Source organism: Lissotriton helveticus, chromosome 1_1 (assembly GCF_964261635.1).
Source record: "Lissotriton helveticus chromosome 1_1, aLisHel1.1, whole genome shotgun sequence".
Taxonomy (NCBI): domain Eukaryota; kingdom Metazoa; phylum Chordata; class Amphibia; order Caudata; family Salamandridae; genus Lissotriton; species Lissotriton helveticus.
Window position 1 is genome coordinate 1,399,398,155 of NC_136057.1, and position 14,851 is coordinate 1,399,413,005.

The following is a 14,851-nucleotide window of genomic DNA, read 5'->3' on the forward strand; positions in this document are numbered from 1 at the left end:
GTTTTAGAACAGGAACCAGGCCCGTTGTGGGCACCGGACAATCCCCCGGTCGGCCGCATGGGTGGGGGCCGTTTTTGTTACAGTGCCGTTTTTTGCAGCATAGCTGCAAAAATGGCCCTGTAACAAAATCGGCCGAAAACCGGCCCTAGCAAAGAGTGCGGTCGCACCCCCAGGGGAGAGGGGGGGCCGGCTGAGCACTTTGCCAGGGCCGATTTCAGTTCCCAGTCCGGCCCTGACAGGAACGGAGAAATATCATAAATGATGAGCATAGAAAGCTTTTCAAGTCTAGATTTATTGTGTTAAGTGTTGTGGCACACAATTTTTAAACCGGACTCAGTAAGGGTTTATGTGAAAGACTCTGTGCACATTTCATAACGCTGTGACTAGAACTTCTATAATCTACTAAGTGGTAAACGCTGATTCCGCTCTAGAATCCAAAGTAAGCGCTTCTTCAGTAACTGGCAACTTTCCCAATAGCACCTGTCATGTCCAGCCAAACAGGCCTCCACAACGAACATTTCAGTTCACCTTTGATAATGCCGATGGTTGTGAATACTGACGCTTAGAAGTCATAAAAGTAACTATCAGACATGCGCTAAATAAGAAAACACCCAGACACAGAACTGTCATAGTTTGTATTTTTCTTCCTCCACCCTTACAAAGCAGAGAGAAACATCATTATTTTAAAAGGCCAGTCAAACATCCCCACCATTACAGTTCCCCTTAGACTTTTCACTCCTGTATTTCAGAGATGTGAGTGTCCTTGCAGTATATTTGTGCAGGGAAACAGTAGGTATAATGACAATACCCTCTCAATTTCCAAGGAAAGTCAATTTAACATACCACAGGCACAGAGCTAAATGTTCAGGATGTGAAATTTGTTTGCAGGATGCAGATTTCAATAAAGTTAACACACCTCAAATAAACTTCCAGTTGCATTTCTCTTGGAAGTTTGTTTAGTGTGCGTTTAATTCTTGCAGCTCTAGCACGTGGGTGGGGGGGTAGGGGACTAACCTAGTTAGTCAGTATGCAGTGCCATTGTGATGTTCACAGCCTGTGATGTCACAATGCAGGACATCACACGTGGCATCACAGTAAGTGACATCACATATCAGGAGTGCATTTCAGCGCATTATGAGATTTAACAAATTAGATTTTGCTTTGGGGTTGTGCTAAAAATGTGACGCACTGCTGATGTAAAATCTGGGCCTCAATTAATTTTACACATTTTTTAAAACCCTGCCACAAACAAAATTGGCAACACGGAGGAGCATGTTGGTAGATCTTTTATGCTTAATTGGTTACAAAGTCTGTGCTTTCTAATATTTTTATGGGGTTAAGACGTCTGCTGCTGAGGTGCCCAGTAAATATCAGGGAATAATAATCAGTGAGATAGCCCAGGAGGTTAAAGTATTTTTGGGAGAGATTTCTGTTTTGTGTAGTCCCAGATCTGACTCAAAGTAGCATAGAAGGTTAATGTCCTGCAAAGCATGTAATATGCAGGTAACAGATTTTTTTTTTATTGTTGCTAGGTAAGTAGGTTACTGCTTTGAACACAGATCCTTTCATTACTTGCAGTTCATAAATAGTAGGCCTTTTAATAAAGCACAGTGAGCTATGTAGGATATGTGACTGCTACACCTTTTAACCTCCACTGACTCATGCAACACATCTTGTACACTTATTTACACACTTGCATGATTTATTGTTAGTCTGTATGTTATGTAAATCGGTCTGACACCCTGCATTGGGATGCGTAGCGCTATAAAAGAAATAAAATAGTGCTATTTAAATTGTGTGTAAATACTGGGACAGACTAAAACATCTGACATTCTTACAGTTCATCCATTTACATAAAGGGACCCAACAATGTCAAAAGCATGCCTCTCAAGTACCTGTGAAGAGATAACAAGCTGTGTGCTTTTATCTCCCTCCATTGCATGTACATTAAAGTGTGAGGTTCCAGGCCACTCGATCGAAAGTGTTGTTACTCAGCTGAGTACGTGTGCCATGGAAGCGGGTGTTCTCTGGGAGCTGGGAGAGGTTAGTGTTGGGCATGCAGCACCTCTGTTTGTTCCGACCTTTGCTTTCTCCTGCATTGGAGTAGAGAGTGGCATTGTAACTTTAACCCTGCCAATTCACCCGCGCTGCTCGCCGTCCTTTTTCCCCAGAACCCCCTCCCCTGCTACCGGACATGGGTGGCAATTTGAGGGATAGCCCCGGGCGCCAGAAGCTCTAGCTACGCCACTGACCCTGGGAACACCATCCCGACGTGTATATAAAATAAAACCTCCTTAACTCCTATTGTTGTGGAATTCAATCCTTCAACCCGCTCATATAAGGCTTACCGTCAAAGTGATGGGATGTAACCATATGGAATACAGGCGATGTATATCGAAGGGATATAATATTATATATGAGCTCTGAAAAGAGGAAAAGGATAATATGAACGCCACTAGAAGGAAATGTCATGGAGAATATTTATTCAGCTACTGAATATCACAACCTGATGTAATTAAATGCCTCTAATGATATCATAGGGTGCTTGAGCTCAAGTTACAAACCAATCAAGCTATCCTGGCTGAAGAGAGGGGTGAAACCCCGAAACCAGTCCTAGGATGCTTGTTTCCATCCAGGGAGGACCTGGCTTGGCAGTTCAGGCTGGACTGTTCCCATGAGGCACAGGGTCAAGACTGATTTGCATTTGGCTGTGTTCAAACTAGAATGTCAAGGTGAGCAAAAAACGATAGATTTAGGCCCAGATCTCTGTACTGGGGTGAATGTATGACATTGGCCTGTATTCTGTCCATCAACTGTTGTTTTTGCATTTGTCACCCAGAGTGGGACGGGTATGCCCAGATGTGGGTCCCGTGCTCTCCATGCCACTAGAATCAAGCTATCCTGGCTGAAGAAGGGTGAAACCCCGAAACCGGACCTAGGATGCTTATTTCCAGTCCAGGAAGACCTGGCTTGGCAGTTCGGGCTGGACTGTTCCCATGAGTCACAGGGTCATGACTGATTTGCATATGGCTGGGTTCAAACTGGAATAGCATGCTGAGCAAAAAAAAACGATGGATTTAGGGCCAGATCTCTGTACTGGGGTGAATGTATGACATTGTTCTGCATTCTGTCCATCAACTGTTGTTTTTGCATTACAAACAACAAAGACAATGGTAAGCAGTGGGTAGAATGCATTCTTAGGTCAGCGCAAGAAATCTTTAGCAACCAGACAGCAGACTTCAATCTAATAATGCGCTACAAGTGACCGTGCAGGCACATGTCACACCCATAACACAATAAATATCAACCATTGATTAGAGATTAGTGCCGGTTGTGAGGCAAAAATTCTGCTGGTCATGGATTCGGACTTCTTTTTTGGACTAACAATATGGTAAACTGGTGGTATACTGAAATGTAGTGTAACACATCAGCAATAAGAGAGGGCCAAGTCAAGCACAGCGTGCAGGAACTAGTCCAAACCAATCTTATGACTGTCATGAGCTACCTCCTCACAACTAACAATATTAATAATGCAATGTACACAACACTAAGTTTAATGATGAAGAACAAATAAAACATCTTCCGGGTGTAGAGCGGAACAGACGGGGCTCTCTGCCAGAAACAGATTTGAGCACTCGTGGTGAAAGCAGGAGACACTTCCAGCGCCAACATCAAGAGTCTGGTTGTTGGCTGGGAGAGGAGTGCAGCCGAGGAGGAGACTCGTGGTGGAACAAGGAGACACGCTAGCCACCATCAGGAGACTCCTGATTCTCTAGGCGTCATGAGCAGCTGGCTAGTGAGGAAAACAGGAGGCAGGCGAAGCGACAGACAACACCATCCCCAGTAGTAGAAGAATGGTGATTGTGTCTACAGGAGGGACCGTCTCCTCCAAGAATTGGTGTGTGTGTGGTTTTTTTTATCCCGAGAAATGACTGTGTGAAAAGAGAGCGGAAACCAAGATGAAATCACAAGACTTGGTAAGAAAGAGTTTGCATCGTTTGAATAGAAAAACAGAATAATTGGCATTTCTGGCGGTGACCCCAAGTAAGCACAGCACGTTCCTGTTCCGTGGCCCCTGGGTAAGCGGCAATGCTGTATCCTCACTCCACCTTCACCAACCAGGGAGCGCCCAGGGCTGGCAGCTGGCACAAGCAGGAGGCCCAGCCGGTTTTTCTTGCAGGATCAGATGAGTCCCACAGATATTCGGCGGGCGGAAGAGGCAGCCGCTGTGCGGCGGGCCTCCGTCCTGCCACGCACCGGCAGTCTCACAGAGCGAATCTGACGGTTCAGTCCGGGCATGCAAGGAACCCCCTGTGTTCTTCCAGTATAGGAGACGCGCACAGACTGCTGTGCTACCCCGGCCCTGACGCGAGCACACTCTGGCTTCGCCAAGACACCTCAATCCTGACCTGCAGCTCCTGCAGTTCCTATAATGGGGCCAACACGCAAACCTTGCACCTTAATCCCGGGTCATGGCACTTCCTCCTATCCCAATGCTCATCTTCCTCATTCTTGAGATGCCGCACCTGCCTTGTCCTTCTGCTCTATTATTAAATATGGATTCTACACTGCAATGAATAAACGTCATGTACCATAAATAGCCCAGCGGTCTCATTCCCTACCTCCTTTCGGTCCATTTTCCCGTCTCAGAGTTAGTTTCCCTACCTCGGGCTCCCCCTCCCCCCAAGGACCTGTCTGTATCCCCAGGCCTCAACACTTGTCATCTGTGCATCAGGTCCTGTCTCTTACAGACCCATTGCTGGGATGGTGAATGCCCCGGCATGGTCTACAGTCATGTTCCCCTGCCCTGACTGCATGTATCTGGTATGGTTTTTGCTTTGGGCCCTAGCCTCGCCCTAATCTAATGTGTGCGCACAAGTCTAGGCCTTGCACTTGACGTGAGTGATGTCCTAAACTTGCCTCGTGACCTAGGTGTGCTTATTGTACAGACAGTGGACTACTGGCTCTGTCATGAGTGTAGTATATAGAGTGGCGGCGGCAGTGTGCCGTGTTTTGTAAATCTATAGTGGTGGCCAGTCCTTTTTATCTGTAGCACTGTTTTGGAGGCCTACTGGCCCACGTTTGAAACGTTCTGCTTTCTATACGCTAACCAATATCCTAGCGATAACATCACAGAAGTTTATACTGTGTATGTTTGTGTAGTTGGCCTGTTGGATACATGCATGGTGTGTGTAAGTGAATCAGAGTAATGATGCCTCAGGAAAGAACAAGTATGGACTTGTGCACAAGATGGGGGTGAGTTTATTTGCCCAGACAGTAAAAGTGTATTGCTGACATTCCCAAAGCAAAAGAGAGGAGACCTAGACACTGAAGTGGGGAAGAGGAGACAGTGTATCTTTAGAAATTCAATTAGGCTTTTTACTGGGTCAAGCTGTAGATTAGTCTTTCTGAAGAACTGCCATCTGGTAGATGTTGAGGTGAAAGGTGGGACTGCTGTCTCTCTTACTCTAAGTGAAAGGGACTACTTAGGTGAGGCCACCTTTTGTCTTTCCACTGATCACTCTTTGTGGCTGATGATAGCCAGATGCAGAAAGCTCACAACTCTTTGTGGCCCGTTGCGGGTGCTCCAAGCTGGAGGCCACCCTGCTGTGAGAAGCATCAGTCTACGCAAAGGCAGTATCTGAAGAGTCGCCCGGATAGGACAGGTGAAAGGTGAACCAACCCAAATCAGGTCTGAAAGTGCAGACGGTTGCAACACACCTCCTGCCTGCTTGGACTAAATAAAAGTGGGACCCACTAACCCACTTGCGGTTCCAGTTCCAAGTTCTCTACGTGATCAAGGAAGGGAACGCTCTGCAGAGTAGTCAGAAGACTGTGCAACCAGAGCTTGTATATACAGGACAGCCAGTTTCCCAGGAGTGAGGTGGTAACGCCTGCTCCCACATCTTGCTGCGAAAGACGATTACCTGTCCTGAAGACTCTAGAGGCCAGCCTGCCTGCTGAGGGAGGGAAGGAGCCTACCAACCCTGCAGGAGAAGTGAATGTCCAGAGGAGCAAAGTGCAATGTTACTCTGATGCCGTGGACCTACAGAATCAAACAATTGTAGAAAACCATCTGTGTGCCCTATGTCGGCAGGTTTTTAATTTGCCAGTGTGATTCCTTGAGGAATCGTGAAGTTGTGGTATGACATGAGTTGCAGAGCTCGATCTGTGAATTTGTGGTGTGAGTTAAACTACTGCACAGGAATTGTACAATCAAGCGTGGCCCTACGCCACTGCACCTGCACTCAGACACAGTGTGACAAAGCTACTGTGTGACCTGAGTCCTCAGCATGGTTGAAGCTGTGGTCCACTAGTCAACATCGAGGCCTGTGCAAGGCCTCACCATCTGCTCGAGCCACATTCAAACAGCCCAAGCTGGGCTGCACTGAGCATCTGCCAGACCAACTGTGAGAAGATCCATCACTCCCCGAGCAGCTGTCCCCTACAGCAGCCACATTACCTAAGGACGACCGCTGAGGAGGCTGAGAGGGACTGGAGAAGTGCACTCAGCCCAGAAGAGGGTGGCCAAGCATGGGAGGAACTGGGCGACTGTCCTAGAAGCACCATCTTGAAAGATACTTGCTGGGTGAGAATCAGTGAACTGAGTTAAAAAGATGTATACAAATACAAGAGTACGGAGGTAATATGCAGCCAGCAGCTCTGCCGTATCACTGTATCGCCAGAGCTGGTGGGAGGAACCACCGGGCCTATCAAGGGTGAATGGTGTCAATAGCGGGAAGAGGCTCTACCTCCAGGACACTAAACTGCATAGTGTACATTTTCCTAATTAAATTTGTTTTGAAAGCAAATCCCGGAGTGCGAGCGCTTTGTGTTATGATCAACAGACCAGTCTTTCTTTGGAACATTTTCCTATGTGTAGTATTTAGTTCTAGTGCATTTAAGTACTTTTCTTCATGGAAGTCAATCACTTAGTTGGACGATCATTATATTAATGTGTATTTTTTGAGTGCTGAGCTCAGGACTCCACACTGTCTTCCAGAAAAACACAGTGACTGTCAGGGCCGACAGGCCGTTGCGGGCACCGGGCGTTTCACCAGTGGGCCAGAAGGGTGGGGCCAGTTTGGGACCGATGGTGGCTGTTATTGGTGCAGGTGGCCGGTTTTGCAGCAGTGCAACAATACCGGCCCCCCTGTACCAAAAGCAGCTGCAGTGTTTTCCTCGCGGTCCCCCACTTCTCCCCCGCCCGTGGCCAGTCCAACTCAATTGCCAGGGCCGGTTTGTATTCTTAGTCCGGCCCTGGTGACTGCACACCATCGCTACCAATGAGAGACACTACTGAAGGGTTTTGTTAGAAATCGGGTTATTAGTTGGAAATGGTTTGAGTTCTTAACAAGTAATAAGTCCACAATTGTCTATTTATTGGTAACAAAGTACCCACGTTGTAGCACTTGTATTTCACAGGGTAGTGAAGTAGAGCAGTCCAAGGCCTACTCAAGGGATGTGGCGTGGGCTAGCAATCCCAATTCGCTAGCCTGGAACAACAACACAATAAATTATTGTTCAGTCAGTGATTTTTCTAATAACAAGGAAGAACACTTTTATTAAACACGCATTACTAAATACTGTGCATTAAATCACAAATACATTAAATTACAAATATTTAGATGGAAACACCTTTGGTGACACCCTCATATCACATCTCACCTCTAGTGGGTCCTGAACCCCATAATCACAGTCCCTCCCCACCTATACTGGATGCAACATAACAAAATAAGGAAGTGTCATTTTAAAGGAGGCAGGCCTAGTGGCTTTGTCAAGAGGTCCCCACAGTAATAATATTAACCACATGTAATACTTGGCCAAGGGAACAGATGTATCAACATACGTAATTCAGCCTAACGGCTCCACATTATTGAATCAGCTACAAGTCATGATTCAACACTACATCACCACTGAAATCAATGTAAACAATACACATTGTCATAGGCATTCATTATAATGCCAAACATTAGCTGTTCAATCACCATAATTGTCACTAAAGCACTTGATCAAAACATGTGTGTCTCAGTCTTCCTTTACTCGCTACAGGCCACATAATGTCACCATAGGACCAACTACAAAGGATCCTTGCACTCCAGAGCATAATAGTACACACTCCACCTCTGAGCGTACTTTAAAATCAACTGTCTTTGGGGGGTCCGAATTTTTAAGTGCCAGGAGACATAGAGTTGTGCTTTATTAAACACAACTGGGGGGGCTGTTGAACTCCCTGCAGCCCTCATAACACTTTCCCAAAATGCAGATAGTACAACTGCCCCTCCTTGGGCACCAAGGAGAGCAAATATTGTTGATTTTGAGCCCCTTTCCCTGAATGCAGATTTCTTCTTTCTTTTTTTTCCGAGTTGCCCAGTCCTACTCGGGACACCCACATGTGGCAGCGGTCATAGGGGGCCCCATGTAGAGCTCCAAGATCCTACAACTCTGCCAGCTCCCCGCATGCGCTGCACTCCAGTGCACAGTATCCAGGATCTTGAGATCTGCTCCAGCTGCGCAGGAGCAACTCCTCTAGTATGTTCCCTGCCTGCACTCCTGCTGCAGCGGGTGGGGGAAATACAGCTCTGATGGCACTCCTTTGCATTGGGGCCCTGGGATGAGGTCCAGGGGTCCCAATCTTACTGTGCTGACCCTCAAGGAGATGGGGTCCCCAAGGGAGCAATTATGCTTGCGGCACCCACCCACCTCCACCACGTCCACCACCACCACCACCACGTCCACCACCACCAGGTCCACCACGAAGCCACCTCACTCTATCTTATCGCCTTCACTCTATTTATCTGTCACCCTGTCGCCAGGTCACGGGATCGCCTGTGTTATCCCCCGTGACTTTTTCTCCATAACCTCTGCAGGACTGGAATGGGCCCTTTAAGGGAAGCCTGGACTTCCCTGAAACAACGCCCCCCTCCGTGACGTCAGATCTGGTGGGCCTATCAGTTGCGACTTTACAGCATGAAAGGCGGAACACGGAAGCACCCGTCGTCGAGATCGGGAGAGAAGGACGCCGGCCGGAGGAAAAGACAAGACATCGACCAGAGGAGACAGAAGACGACCCCGGAGGACTTCCAGCTCGGGAAGGCCAGGTGAGGACGGGCCGAGAAGACGAGGATATACCCAGCAGCCACGGAGCACCGAAGGAAAAGCCAGGAGGCCAACAACACTACGCTTCACCCAGCCACGCTCAGGAAGAAGCGTGGCTAAGCAAGGTACGGGGCCAAATACAAGCTCTTTTTTCCTTTAAAGGTGGGACGGGGTAACGAGGAATCTGGAGGGTTCATTGGGCACGTTGTTCCGTTCCTTGTGCACTTTCACTCCACAACCCCCGGGTGATGAGTTGCTTTAGTAGGGACAAGCTGGTGTCGATACTTTCCCCTCACACGACGTTACCCTCACTCCCTTTCCCTTCCGTTGAGTTGTGAATATCAGTGACCTAATAGCCACTTTCCTTTCTTTGTTTTCGGGGCTGAGACGGTGACGAGGAACCCACCCAGAAGAGCCCAACAAAAGAAGAGGAACCCAGACGAGTATCCTCAAAGGCCGGGACATTTACTTTAAGGACACTTAGTTTATGGACAAATGCTTTGTATTCAGCACGAATAAAACTGCATTACCTCAATATCGTCTCCTTCCCTCCTTGTTAACCCCTAAGGTTACACACCCTCACTCTATCTGTCGCCCTCACTCTATCTATCTGTCAACCTCACTCTATCTATCTGCCGCCCTCACTCTATCTATCTATCTATTGCCCTCTATCTATCTATCGCCCTCACTCTATCCATCTATCGCCCTCACTCTATCCATCTATCGCCCTCACTCTATCCATCTATCGCCCTCACTCTATCCATCTATCGCCCTCACTCTATCCATCTATCGCCCTCACTCTATCCATCTATCGCCCTCACTCTATCTGTCTATCGCCCTCACTCTATCTATCGCCCTCACTCTATCTATCTATCGCCCTCACTCTATCTATCGCCCTCACTCACTCTATCTATCTATCTATCTATCTATCTATCTATCTATCTATCTATCTATCTATCTATCTATCTATCGCTCTCACTCTATCTATCTATCTATCTATCGCCCTCCCTCTATCTGTCTATCTATTGCCCTCACTCTATCTATCACCCTCACTCTATCTATCGCCCTCGCCCTCACTATCTATCGCCCTCACTCTATCTATCTATCTATCTATCTATCTATCTATCTATCTATCTATCTATCTATCTATCTATCTATCTATCTATCTATCTATCTATCTATCGCCCTCACTCTATCTATCTATCTATCTATCTATCTATCGCCCTCCCTCTATTTGTCTATCTATTGCCCTCACTCTATCTATCGCCCTCACTCTGTCTATCACCCTTACTCTATCTATCGCCCTCCCTCTATTTATCGCCCTCACTCTATCGCATCACCACAGCATCACTCAGCACCACCACAGCACCACTCAGGGGCACCACAACATCACTATGCGCTACCACAGCATCGCTGAACGCCACAGCATCACTCGTCGCCACCACTTCACTCAGTGCCACCACAGCATCAATCTGTGCAACCATTCAACAACTGGTTCAAATATGTTCTCTCAATGTTTCAAGCTTTATTACAGATGTCACAAAAAGATGTTAATATTTCACTTCTGTTCTTGGATTTTCGTCACAATAAAATACACTGAACATAATCTTCACAAAAGTTATTTAAAAAAGTTTAAGCTATTGCCATTATAAATTACAATAGCTTTTATTTAAGTATTAATTAATTTTAAAAAAGCCATTGTTATTTGTAATATCAATACATCTAAGTCACGTAAATACAACACATATTGCATTACAAATGCTATAGGTGTCACATTTGTGAAAGTTAAAACTATTGGCATAGTAAATGACAAAGCAATTAATTTCGCTATTTTCAAAACCAACACATAAATAAAAAATGTGTCATTTACAATACCAAGAGCTCAAACTTTCCTAATGCGAGACCTATTGCATTGCAAATGCTTGTTTTTCTATAGACCTGGGCTGTCCCGTGCCAGGTGCAGCGTGAAAAGTGAATAGAGTATTCCGTCGCTCCCTCTGGAGGGGAGACCTGACCCATTGAGGGGGGGGGGGGGGGATCGACAAAGGCCTTGAATCTGATTATGAGCTGAGCCAGAGAAATATGACCAATCCTGAATTCTATGTCAGGACCAGAGGCGAGGATTATGCTGTAACTTTCTTTATTCCTTACAGCCAGCAGTGTTTAATTTAATCTTTCTTAACAAAAAACTAGCACTCTCATGGTGCTTCACTTAGTTCAGGTACAGTCCACCAATCAGCAGCCTCCGCTTTCCCCGAGGGCGGGTGCTTCCTGTGGCAACTCCTCTTTCTTTCCTGCTTCCAGCAGTTATGTTGTTTTTTACCTTCTCTCAGTATTTCTGTGGAATATCATTATGCTTTAAATGTTGTTTAAATTGTGAGCTTCATTATATTAATTGCGCTGCCAGTTAATGCTCCCCTCCACGTTTAGCGGTGCGGGGGGAAAAACATATTGCCCTGTTCGTGTGTAATTTTGTTTTGACTGCTTTACTTTTCAGGGCTTCTGTGCGCGACGTAGCACTTCTGTTTTCCGCTCCTAATTATCACCTTGGTTGTTCTCTCTTCTTTGGGGCTGCGGGAGCACTGCTGAAGGTCCGCTCTCGGCCCCCCTTCGCAGGCTTGGGTGCAGTACGCGTCGGATCGCAGGGGAGCACATGATCGAACTCACTGATCCCTGCCGCTCTCTGTAGTGGGATCGGCGAGTTCAATCGCAGGGCCGCATTTTTTCACCTGACCCGCCATTTCAGCCTGCAACGGTCTGGCAATCCTGACGCCTGCTAAGCGGGTCTGTACATTAATTTTCCCACATCGTGACGCCTGCGACGAAAGCAGGTCCGTACCATCGCAGTGAGGCGATTTTTCTCATAGCGCACTTTTTTCTCCTGTTCAAGCGCTAGCTGCTGCGGTGGGGGGGGTGTTGAGTTTTAACGGCGTTCACCCAAATAAAACTACCCGACCTGGGTTATCACAGCATTACGTTTGAGAAAAGGGTCGAGGTAGTTTAAGTATTTCCAAAATATAACATAAAATCTACCACAATAGAATTTCAAAATATAACAAAATCTACCACAATAGAATTTCTTTGTTACTATAAATTTATTAAGTAACACATTTGTCAAATGTTTTTGATTCAAAACATAAATGAGAAAAATCTAAATCATCATCAATTCGTACACATATTGAATGCTTTTCAATTCAAACCATTAAGGGCCAGATGTAGGTAGAATAGATTTACCGATTCTTAATTACCGAAAATTACTGAATGTTACCAATTCGGTAATTAAGAATCGGTAAATCTGAGGGGTGGATATGTAGGTATTCCAGATGTGCTGGAATACCGAATCGGAACAATTCGGTATTTACCGATTCGGTAAATACCGAATCGGTAATGCCCATTCATTCCTATGGGCTTTGAAGCCCATAGGAATGAATGGGCATTACCGATTCGGTATTTACCGAATCGGTAAATACCGATTTTCACAAGGGTGCAGGGTGTGTCCCTTTGACACCCTCTGGCCCCCCCAAAACAGGCTCGGGTGCCATGTGGCAGGCATACATGCCCTAAGGGCAGGTCTGCCTGTCATATGGCATAGGTGTGCATGCACACATGTGCATGCACACCGGAATCGGTATTTTACCATCAAATTGGATTTGATGGTAAAATACCGATTCGGTAAGGCTTTTGGGACTCAGAAGAGTCCCACCTACATCTCAGATTTACCGAATCGGTAAAAATACCGATTCGGTATTTTACAGAATCGGTAAATTTACCGATTCGGTAAATTTACCAAATCTGTAAAAAATTGCCCCTACATACCGAAAACCCATTTACCGGTCGGTAAATGGCCTGAAACGGCCACCTACATCTGGCCCTAAGCTTCTTCATGTGTGATATTACACCGTGCTCTCAGTAAGATAGAAGGAAAAAACTTGGTGGGAGGAATGGGGGTGATTAGATGGGTGAGGGATAGGGTAAAGGTGTTGTGACAAGCACAATAGCAAATATTTACAATAGAACCTTTATGGTCTTAGAAAGATCCACAAGTTCTCCTAAAGTCATAACACATAGGACATGAGTGGTTCATTGATTTGGGTCCCACGTGTTCGACGGTGTGTAGAAGTCTACGTTTCGACCCTTTAATATTCAAGGGTGTAGCCTCATGTTGGGGTCTTCATCAGGACAATAGGTGTTGAGGAGCACCTAAGAATAGTCAATATGTTTTAGTGAGTGAAAGTTAAGTGGTAGATTAACTAACCATAGTAGGTAGCCGTGGGTACCTACTTGAAGGAAATTCTGTAATTGGACCTTCCTTATGTGGCAGCGAACGGCTCATCAAGATCTGCAAAGAGATGGACAATCTCTTTTAAAATTGGACAATTGTGCATACTAACCTTCTGGGAACTCTTTGGGCGGAAGAGACTCACCCTAAAAATCGTGGGTGCTAATTTTAAGCACGATGTGTTGTGTTAGTCTAGCGGGTGTTTGAATCGCCCCAGTCCGGGGTAGCTAAACTCCCGTGGTTACTTGATGGCAGCGAGGCGGAACAAATCTGTGGATGAAAGAGCGAGTTGTAAAGTTGTATATGGCGCATACACTCGACTTGGCGGCTATCTAGTGAGTGGAATAAGAAGCTCGTGGTGATCGCAACGTGGATCAATGGCTTCTCTCGTTACCTATGCCTATGGATGTGTCCGCAGTGGTTTGAACATGCGATCTCCAGCTAGGGTGGCTAATTGCTCTATGCGGGCAGCTAGAAAGCCATGGAACCGGGAAAAACTACGGGATACACAACCCGCGGTTCGAACAAAAACTGACAGAGGTAAATGCTCACTACTTAAGTTCGAGCGTGAGTGAATGTTTACTCTACATTGGATCAGGATTATTGAAAGAAGGTGCACCCATCATGGGACAATAACTGACACTGCTTAGGGAAGAGATCTGCGGGAGTGTGGGCGGCTGATTTTTCTGTACGGGCAGCTCTGAAAGGGGGTACACAGCCAGTAGGTATGTGCACCGCTGTTCAAACCGGGGCTAAAATTAGCTTGGAGCGTGAGTGACTAACTGTTCGTGTGCAAGCAACTAGAAAAAGAGATCGCAATAACTCTGGACTGTTGCAAAAGTAATATAGCACCATCTAATGGCTCGCATCTGAGGATAATGACTAACACTGTGTGGTCAAAGATCTGCCGCCGGCTCCAGAGGAGGAGACCGGGTTCTTACCTCGCCGTGCCCGTACAGAAAAATCAGCCGCCCACACTCCCGCAGATCTCTTCCCAAAGCAGTGTCAGTTATTGTCCCATGATAGGTGCACCTTTTTTCAATAATCCTGATCCAATGTAGAGTAAACATACACTCACGCTCGAAATTAAGCAGTGAGCATTTACCTCTGTCAGTTTTTGTTCGAACCGCGGGTTGTGTATCCCGGAGTTTTTCCCGGTTTCATGGCTTTCTAGCTGCCCGCATAGAGCAATTAGCCACCCTAGCTGGAAATCGCATGTTCGAACCACTGCGGACACATCAATAGGCATAGGTACCGAGAGAAGCCATTGATCCACGTTGCGATCACCGCAAGCTTCCTATTCCACTCACTAGATAGCTGCCGAGTCGAGTGTATGCGCCATATACAACTTTACAATTCGCTCTTTTATCCACAGATTTATTCCGCCTCGCTGCCATCAAGTAACCACGGGAGTTTAGCTACCCCGGACCGGGGCGATTCAAACACCCGCTAGACGAACACAACACATCGTGG